Here is a 9,710-nt window from a genome sequence, read left to right on the forward strand (position 1 = left end):
AAGGATGGACTTAGGGTACTCAGAAGATGTGCTACTCAGCTATGTGCAGTTTTTCAGCACATATTCAACCTCAGCCTAAGCATAATGACTGTACTTGCCCTGTGGAAAACAACATCCCTGGTTCCTGTTCCCAAAAATAAACAACCAAGGAAGCACTGTGACTACAGGCCAGTGGCTCTAACCACACGTCATGACATTGCTGGAGAAGCTGGTCCTGAAGCAGCTAAGAACAACAGTTGAACCATTTCTGGACCCCTGCAGTTCAATTATCAGCCCTGTACTGGAATAGAGGATGATATCATCTTCCTGCTGAGCTTACACCCACCTGAGGAGGCAGGCAACACTGACAGTAATTTTTTGACTTCTCCAATGTTTTCAACACCATACCTGCTCAGTGATAAGCTACTGAACATGCACAAAGACAAAAGAGCTGGTGGTGGATTTTAGGAAGCAGAGGGCTCCCCAAGCCCAATCAGCATCATGGGCACTGAGGTGTACATTGTGGACAACTGTAAGTATCTGGGCATCCATGTAGACAACAAGCTGGAATGGACAAAAAACACTGATGCACTGTATGAGAAAGGCCATAGCAACCTGTTCTTCCTCAGAACACTCAGGTCCTTTAATGTCTTCAGAACCATGCTGCAGATGTTCTACTACTTGGTGGTAGCCAGCATCATCTTCTATGCTATAATGTGCTGGGGTAGCAGTGTGAAGACAGCCAATGCCAACAGACTCAAAAAGCTTATTAGGAAAGTGGCTCTGGCATGGGAATGGAGCTGGAGTCTCTGACTGAGGTGTCTGAGAGGAGAATGCTGAGGAAACTTCTCAGTATCCTTGACAACGTGTCACACCCTCTGCAGGCAACACTGTAGTCTTATCAGAGTACTTTCAGCAACCACAGAATGCCACAGGAGGTCCAACCAGTGGCTATCAAACTCTATAACTCCTCCCCTTTCAGTAAGGAGTAGAGCTGACACAATGAACACTGACAGTATTACGGTGATATTATGTGCACTATCCCATTATTTACAATATGTATTTTACCATGGCCAGGCAGGTCACTGATGAACGTCATGCCCAGAAAAGCCAGGTCTAGATGGCTACATCGTATACCAACTGCCCCTAATAACACACACGCATCACATTAAGGAAATAACCCTGCTTGTCCTCTCCTCTCCATCACTCTGGGGTTCCCCTGGCTACACCTTCATGACCCTCAAGTTTCATGGAAACAGAAAGAATTAACTTGCTGGTTGGATTATTGTGTTCATCAATAATCCTCAAACAGGACCTCCATCTCCCATGATAAACCACAACCACTGGATGCCCTCTGAGCTCAGCTCCATTCTCTCTTATCATTGAACCTTTAGTTGAGGCTATTAGATGCAATTCTGATATAAAGATCTTGGAAAATGATCAGCAAAATAAAAGTTTTAGGATATGGACAGAAAAGGGAAATTGGAGCATTGTTTTGACGATGGACTTTTAATGTCATTTGAGCAATTAAAGAATAAATTTAATTCAAGTAATAAAGAATTCTTTGGTTATCTGCAATTATGAGGTTGTCTAAGGGTGAAAGCACAAAGTTGTCCGAAGATTCCAGTTATTACATACACTATATTGCCAAAAGTTTTGGGATGTCTGCCTTTACATGCACATGAATGTAATATGGAGTTGGCCTGTCCTTTACAGCTACAACAGCTTCAACTCTTCTGGAAAGTCTTTCCACAAGGTTTAAGAGTGCATTTATGGAAATTTTTGACCATTCCACTATAAGCGCATTTGTGAGGGCAGGCACTGATGTTGGATGAGAAGGCCTGGCTCACAGTCTATGCTCTAATTCATCCCAAAGGTGTTCTACTGGGTTTAGGTCAGGACGCTGTGCTGTCAAGTTCCTTCACACCAAACTCACTCATCCATGTCTTTATGGACCTTTCTTTGTGCACTGGTGCGCAGGAAGGAAGGGGCTATCCCCAAACTGTTCCCACAAAGTTGGGAGAATGAGATCGTCCAAAATGTCTTGGTATGCTGAAGCATCAAGAGTTCTTTCACTGGAACTGAGAAGCCAAGCCCAACCACTGAAAATCAACACCTGAATTCAATGATTTGGAGGGGTGTCCCAAAACCTTTGGCAATATAGTGTATATGGAGCAAATCTTTCATTATGATAAACCACTACAAAAAAAAACAATTTCCAGAATGTATGGAGCTTTGATCTCAAATAAGCTGACCCAGACAAATCAAAAATTGGATAGGAACAGAAATTAAAAATAGTTTCGGAACTTTGGGTTCAATTGTGCAAAGAGGGGGTAAGTTCAACTTTCAATGCCAGGTATAGATTAATCCAGTTTAATTTTTTTTACATCATCTGTACCCATCACCCATTGCTGTGAACCTTTTAGATTTGTGCTGGTGAACCACTGAACCACATAATTCAACTGGTCATCTGTGATCAGTTGCCCCAGTTATTCTCACTCATATGGTCTGGTCCAGTCCAAAATGTGCAACGTACTGGTTTTTACATTAAAACATTACGGAACATACATTTTTTAAAAAAATGAAATCTCCATCTCCATCCTTAGGGTTTCACTTTTGCATCTTTGATAGCTCAGAGTTAGTAGTCTGGAAGTCTTTATATCTACCTTCAGATTCTGACTTTATGTCTTTCCTCAAATTAGAAAAATAAAATTAACACTGAAAGGTTCATCTTCATATTTTGACTAGTGTGGGAAATTTCTGAAACTTATATGTATACATCATACATCTAATCATTAATTAAGTTTGACTTTTAATCAGTAACGGAAGGTTAAATTACCTTAACCAACTCATAAATTTGATTTCTTTCCTTTAATTTTTAAGACAGATCCGATTCAGTTTTAATCAATAAAAAAAAAACAAAGAGACTTACTAGGTAAATCGAGATAAATTGTTTAATCATTAAACTCACTGCTTAATCAATTGATGATTTTAAGGTAATATAACTACCAATATAACTAATCATTACCTACTCTCACTTTCATAAACAATGTTGCCTACCTAATTATCGTATCTAATCTACTGATTATTTGATTATCTAATAATCCTTCCAGTATTAAGCACCTGTAATCGTCATTAGTCAACAGATAAACTTATGGTAAATAGATGAACTTAGCACAAAAATAGACATAGAATCTGAGTAGGTTGTTAGAGGTAAAACCATGTAAAGAACCAGTTGGTTCGGTATGGGGAAAAAAAGGAAAAAATATATATAAAACCACAAAAATAGAGATGAGCAAAACTGGCTGAGTCATCGTAAGTGGGTTATTATTCTCGAACTTTCTGGCTTTGGCGTAAACAACACAAGGACATAAGCTAGCATTTCATACCATATCATGGAGCTGGCTCCACTGAGACCAAAAAAACATGTTGACGAAATTCATAATCCTTGAGCTTAGGGGCAAGAACACCATAACAGTCTTATCTGACATGACACTGACTCAAACATTAATTTTAGAAAAATTAAAGTTAATATAAACTTTATATAATGTACAGAAATTATATTACACTACCTATGCAAATAAGAAGTAGCTTACCCAGGTAAGTGGAAAAATGGTAAAAGGAAGTGTGTTTGGAGAAGACAGAAGTGTGTTTGGAGAAGATGTTTGGAGACGGAAGTGTGTTTGGAGAAGATGTTATTGAAGCGCCAGGAGAAGCGAGCAAAGCAAAATATTATTGCAGTGGTTGATGTAAATGTAAACATAGGGAGAAAACACAGAGTAAGTGTTATGGAAAAATACGGACCTTAAAGGGCTTGAAGCAATGGAGAAGATTTAGAAAATTAAATTAAACTAAATTAAAATAAACTAAAATAAATAAATAAATAAATAAATAAACTCAACATAAATCAAACTAAACTAAGATCACAGAGCCATTTTACCCCTTTTACCTTTTTACCATATTATCATTATCACATAGTGAAAACTGAAGTAAAATAAGGGTAGCACCCTTTCCTTAAATAATGGTAAAAATCCTCAGGATTCTAAGTAACTGTCAGGCAGTCACCATGAACCACACAGGTACAACAAACAAGTACACAAACATATGGAACATGTGGGTTATGTAGGTTAAATTATAAGTAATAAATTAAAGGTGTAACGAAATAAATGTGTTTTTGATCTAAATAAGTTCTGAAGTTCAGACAGATCAACAACTAATACGTGTTAAAATTAAAACTTGTGACCCATAGGCTGTATGAAGGCCACAGAAAGGTGGGGCTGTTTTTTAGGGGAAAAAAATTAGTGAACGTCAAAACAATCCATAGAAAAAATTGACCCCAGAAAGTTTAGGTAGCTGGGCTGGAAGGTATATATACTGGGGGGTTTGTGAAGGGGGGCTTACTTGACCGCACTGATTCATGAATCTATGTATTTGAGTGCCACTTGTTGTTGATTTTTTCTAAATAAAACCGGTTGCTTTTTCTCATCCAAGCCTGGAGGAGTTCTTTATTTCTATTAGACTTTTGATAATATTGGTAAGTGAAAAAGGCTCCAAGTCCACCCTGAAGTGTCCACCTAGAGGGTTGGCTCCGGGTTCTGACACCAGCTAGTCCTTTTATCTATTCTAACTGAGAACCATTCTCTTTATTTAAGTTCATTATTTAATAAAATAATGTGTGTCTATAATCCTTTATTTAATTTTATTCATTAAATGTCTCTCTCAAGTTGTCACATTTAATTTCCCATCACGACATCGTGGATTACCCACATGGAGGATTTATGGACTAAGTTCCTTCCTTGGCGATTATACTCAGGGTATGTTGGCAGGAGTCGATATGTGACTGGATTAATCTGTCGGGTGACCATAAACTGACCAACAAATCTTGGGCTTAACTTGTGACAGGGGAGTTTCAACCTGAGGTGGCAGGTAGAGACCCATACTCGCTCCTCAACCTGGAATTGTCAGTGAGGGCATCTGTGGTGGCTTGGATGCGTTGTTGGCATACCACCTCTTGAAGATGCACGTGTGCGCTCTCTCAGACAGCTTGGCTCCACTGTATCCAGTCTTTCATCAATGACATCTTCAAAGACATGCTCAACCACTATGTGATCACCTACATTGATAACATCCTGATTTACTCCTCCACCATGGAAGAACGCATTCTCCATGTACGCTCGGTCCTCTCACGCCTTGCTCAGCACCAACTGTAAGTTAAAGTGGAAAAGTGTAAGTTCCACAGAGACACCATTTCTCAGCTATGTTATTTCACAAGGTGGAGTGGAGATGGATCAAAGCAACCATGGTGAAGCCAGAAAGCTTCACCTCTGTGTGTTCTACTCTAGGTAATAAATGCCCACAGAAGCAAGGAAAGCTCTGGGGGAGTGGCAACATTGGTTGGAGCGGGCACCCATTTCAAGTCATCATGGACCACAAAAATCTTGAGTACAGAAAGCACACCAAACAAATCAACCCATGCCAAACTAGGTGGGCATTGTTCTTCACTTGATTCCTTTTCACGGTGACTTATTGACCCAGTGTGAAAAATAGTAAGGCTGATGCCCTCTCTCGCCATCATGACCTGATATACCAACCCACAAGTCCAGACACCATCTTACCACTGTCCATTGTGCTCGCCCCAATCCAATGGAATTAATGGAAGAAATACAACGAGCCCAACAGTCTGAACCTCCACCACCTGGCTGCCCCCGTGATAAGCAATACATTCCAGGCTACATCAGCAGTTGATTCAATGGACCCACACAGCGCCCAGCTCAGGCCATCCTTGTATACAGTGAACCATAACCCTGGTCCAGAATGCCTTCTGGCTGGGAGGGGTACAGCCCTGAAGAATAGTAATGGGTCCAAGCCACCGACATGCTAGATCCATCAGTCACTGAGGAGTTTCACAGGCTACATCCTGACAATCCGTCACCCAGACACCAGGGTAGAACACCACAACACCACACCACAACATAGAACACCAGGAGATTGTAACGAATTTAGCTCAAAATTTAAATATTTAAGTGTAATTATAACTGGTTATAATTAATTATAAATATTCAAATGGGGGATTTAGAATTAACTGTTAGGGAATCAATAACACAATTATTTGATTTGTTCATCCACCGAACAGACAGTATAATTATGTATTAATTCCAGGGAAAGTTATCTTCCGGGCCAAGAAAGAATAACTAAATATAAAGTACTAGTTGTAATTTAGCACATAGCAAGAGCAATGTTCAGGGACCCCGAAATTGTGAGCAAAGCACAGAGACAATCACTTGTGAATAAAATGCATTTAATAAAACAAACACACAACACATACTAACTACGACACACGCACATAAAAGACAGAATAAGGCCTATAGAGAGAGAATAAGAAGGTAAAGAGAGATAGAGAGTAAGGAAGGGAATACGGAGGAAATCAGAACGAGAGAGAGAGAGAAGGAGATAAGGAAATAGAGAAGAGATCAAATATGGCAAGTTTCAAATCGAGTTTTGGTTACACCCGTGTGAGAATCGTCAGGGTAATTAGGATTCGCCTTAATAAAGGGGCTTCAGCTTAAAATTGCGGATCTAAAATAATTAGTAACTTTTATTTGCATTGGTTCGTTGATAAGAGTCCTGATGTAGTGGATCAAGGAGGTTCGGAGATTCGAAGTCCTCGGAGTAAGCATTCCACTGGAATGAAAAGGGTTTCGGTGGTGCAAACAAAGTTCTTCAATTGAAGCTGGCAAAGTCGGCAAAGTCTCAGAAGAAAGTGAAAGTCTTGTCCCGAAGAAAGATCGGAGTCGAGTCGGGCGACGATTGAAGAGGTCGTGCCGGGAAGAAAAGGCGCACAGGGGCCCCCCGACCACAGAGCGGAGAGGGGGTTGGCCCCCGTGGGGCTGAGCCAAGCTGAGCTGAGCTGAAATCAGCTGAGCAGAGCAAAAAGCTGAGCAACGATAGATGGGTGCTTAGGGTTTTTATTGATCCCTTGGTCACGCCCAGTTTTTCAGAGTGACCAATCCAATACCTGAAATTTTTGGAGGGAAAGAGTTTCTTTGTCTCCGCTCGGTCACTCATTTGCATACTTTATGGCGAAGTCGGGGAATGGATAAAGTTTCAATTAAAGTATAGACTTTAGGCTCATGTTATGTACTTGAATGACCATATGGCATACACTATTGCTTATAAAAGTAAAAGAGGATCATTTTGATAGTAGACACGAAAGAGACAGTATGAGAGGAGAGGAAACTGGGTATAGGCAATTAAAACATATAATCCTATCTGGGTGTGTGGGTGTGTGTGTGTGTGTGTGTGTGTGTATGTGTATGTGTGTGTGTGTGTGTGTGTCTTCAGTCAGAACTTTGGTCATCCCCCGGTCAAGGCATTGATTCGGTTTAGATTAGGGATATCTTGTTGACTTTTAACGGCAGTAAAACTGCTAGGCACAGGGTGATTTGCATGTTAAGGTCACAAGTTGATGGGGAGTTCCAGGGGTGTGAGGCTGGGCTATCAGTACTGATGGTCTGTAGAACTCCAACATTCATGGAGGCAGGATTCCTCCTTTGGCTCCAGTCTTGTTGGCGGGGTGGGGTGGGGGGGGTCATTGGTTATCCAGAGCCATCAGACATCCTGGAGCCTGGCTCCCATGAGTTACAGCATGTCGGTTGAGTCAAAATGAAATAACTATAAGCGAAATAGGTCAGTTGTGAGCTGCATAATGGTTAATTGAGTTTTTGAGAAGGATGCAACTGACCCCATGAGCAAGTGAGCCGACCTGGAGACGCTACAAGATGTTCTAAGAGAGGGGGGCTCTGTAACATCACAATGTGCTATGTCCCCAGCAAACCGCAACCCTTACCCGAGTTCTACCACACTTCCAGGTTTCTATGGACATTTAAGCTGCGTTCAAGCCGTGAACGTAGGCGTGAACTATTGTTCTCTCAAATTCACTACCAAGCCATACTATTTCTGTTTCTGACCTTGTTTGCTTTCTCGTTTTCGATTTGCGTCTTTGTGGTTTTTTTAATTTGTTTGCCTGAGTGTTTTGTCTACCCGGTTTGGTTTTTGCTCTGTTCTTTGACTCTGTCTTTCAGATTATGATTTGGATTGTTTGCTTTCTTTAATAAATCTGTTTATGGATCCCGCATGCTCTGCTTCAGGGGTTTCCTTACAGAGGCGAAGTATTTTTTACTTCAGGCCTTTAGCACAGAGATCCTCATGGAGTTCTTGAACCACAGTGTGATCATGAATATATATCCCATTTACTTGTCACAAATCACCATTACATATTGTAAAACAAAATCTGCAGTGTGTGTAACAGCCCACAGCACTATGGCGCTCGTTTCCATATTGTTCCATGTTTTCATGTGTGTGTTTTGTTTTGATTCCTATCCTATCTTCATTTGTGCCTTATTACTGGTTGTTTCCCTTATGTGTCTATATTGTCTGCACCTGTTTTGTTTTTGAGTATTGCCTAGCATTTTGAGTCTGTTTGCTGTTCTTAATAAACTGCCTACATGCACTGGTATTTTAGTCCTCAAAGGTAAAGTAAATCTAAGGCATAAGGGAGGAGGCCACCCAGGTATTCCAAAGTCTAAAGGACCATTTCACAGTACCAACAGTACCTACACTCCACCACCCAAATCCTATGCTTTGTTTTATACTGGAGATCACTTTATTCCCATAAATTGAGTTGAAAATAAATGTCACATGATGTGCAAAAATGTGCACCTGTGACTTCTTCTCATGGAAATTAAACCAAAGTTGAAACTATGACATGGGTAACCATGAACTTTTAATAAGTATCATTAGAGGAGTAGCTGTATTGCCTCAAAGGGGTAGGAAACACATTCCTTATCATCAATGACCACATGAACCTAGAGTACATCAAGTGTAGAAACAACAAAATCCCTGTCAAACCAGATGGGCTTTCTTTTTCACTAGGTTTAATTTTACCTTAGTATATGAACCTAGGTCAAAGAACCGCAAGGCAGATATGTTATCATATATGAATATACGTAAGTCCATAATCTTAACAATCTTAAACTACTGTATCTGAGTCCTGCATAACAGTCCAGTGGAATTCATGGATAATGTCATTATTAAATATCTGTTTCTCATCTGCCCAACACCGGGTACCCAGAGCTGAGCTCAACTGTTATAAATACTAACATTAGGATTAAATATAAAAAACACAGTGACACTTCCCAGTCTAAGAAAATTACAACTTCATTTGATTTAAAGTGTGTCTAAATATTAAATATATGAATTTAATTATTATTTACTTAATTAATTAGTAAACTTACCAAATGTTACCAAATTAATTGTGCAATCATGTTAGCTACTGTACCTTTTTAACTGAAAAATTTCTAGACAAACTGACACTGATGGTTTCACCATCCAACATACAGTACATGGGTGACTGAATGCACAGTTGACATTCTGCTAAGGAGTGTAGCTCTTTGCAAAGTAAAAATGTAGAGAAAATAATTGCACCCTTGTGTAACAACTACAGCCTACAACAAATTTTTGAACATTAGAAAATAGAAGGCATCAGACTAAACTTTCCAAATTGCACAACTTGGAAGTAAAACAACAAACAGTATTTTTATCACATACAACTCATGAGATAAATGGCACATACTGCCACCAAAGTGACCCAGTCAACACTGCACTACTGCTTCCACTAGAAGTTATACCCATAATAATTTTTACAGGAGCAACACCAGGACAAAGGTGGATTG

The sequence above is a fragment of the Hemibagrus wyckioides genome, linkage group LG17 (assembly GCF_019097595.1).
Source record: "Hemibagrus wyckioides isolate EC202008001 linkage group LG17, SWU_Hwy_1.0, whole genome shotgun sequence".
In the NCBI taxonomy this organism is placed as follows: Eukaryota; Metazoa; Chordata; class Actinopteri; order Siluriformes; family Bagridae; genus Hemibagrus; species Hemibagrus wyckioides.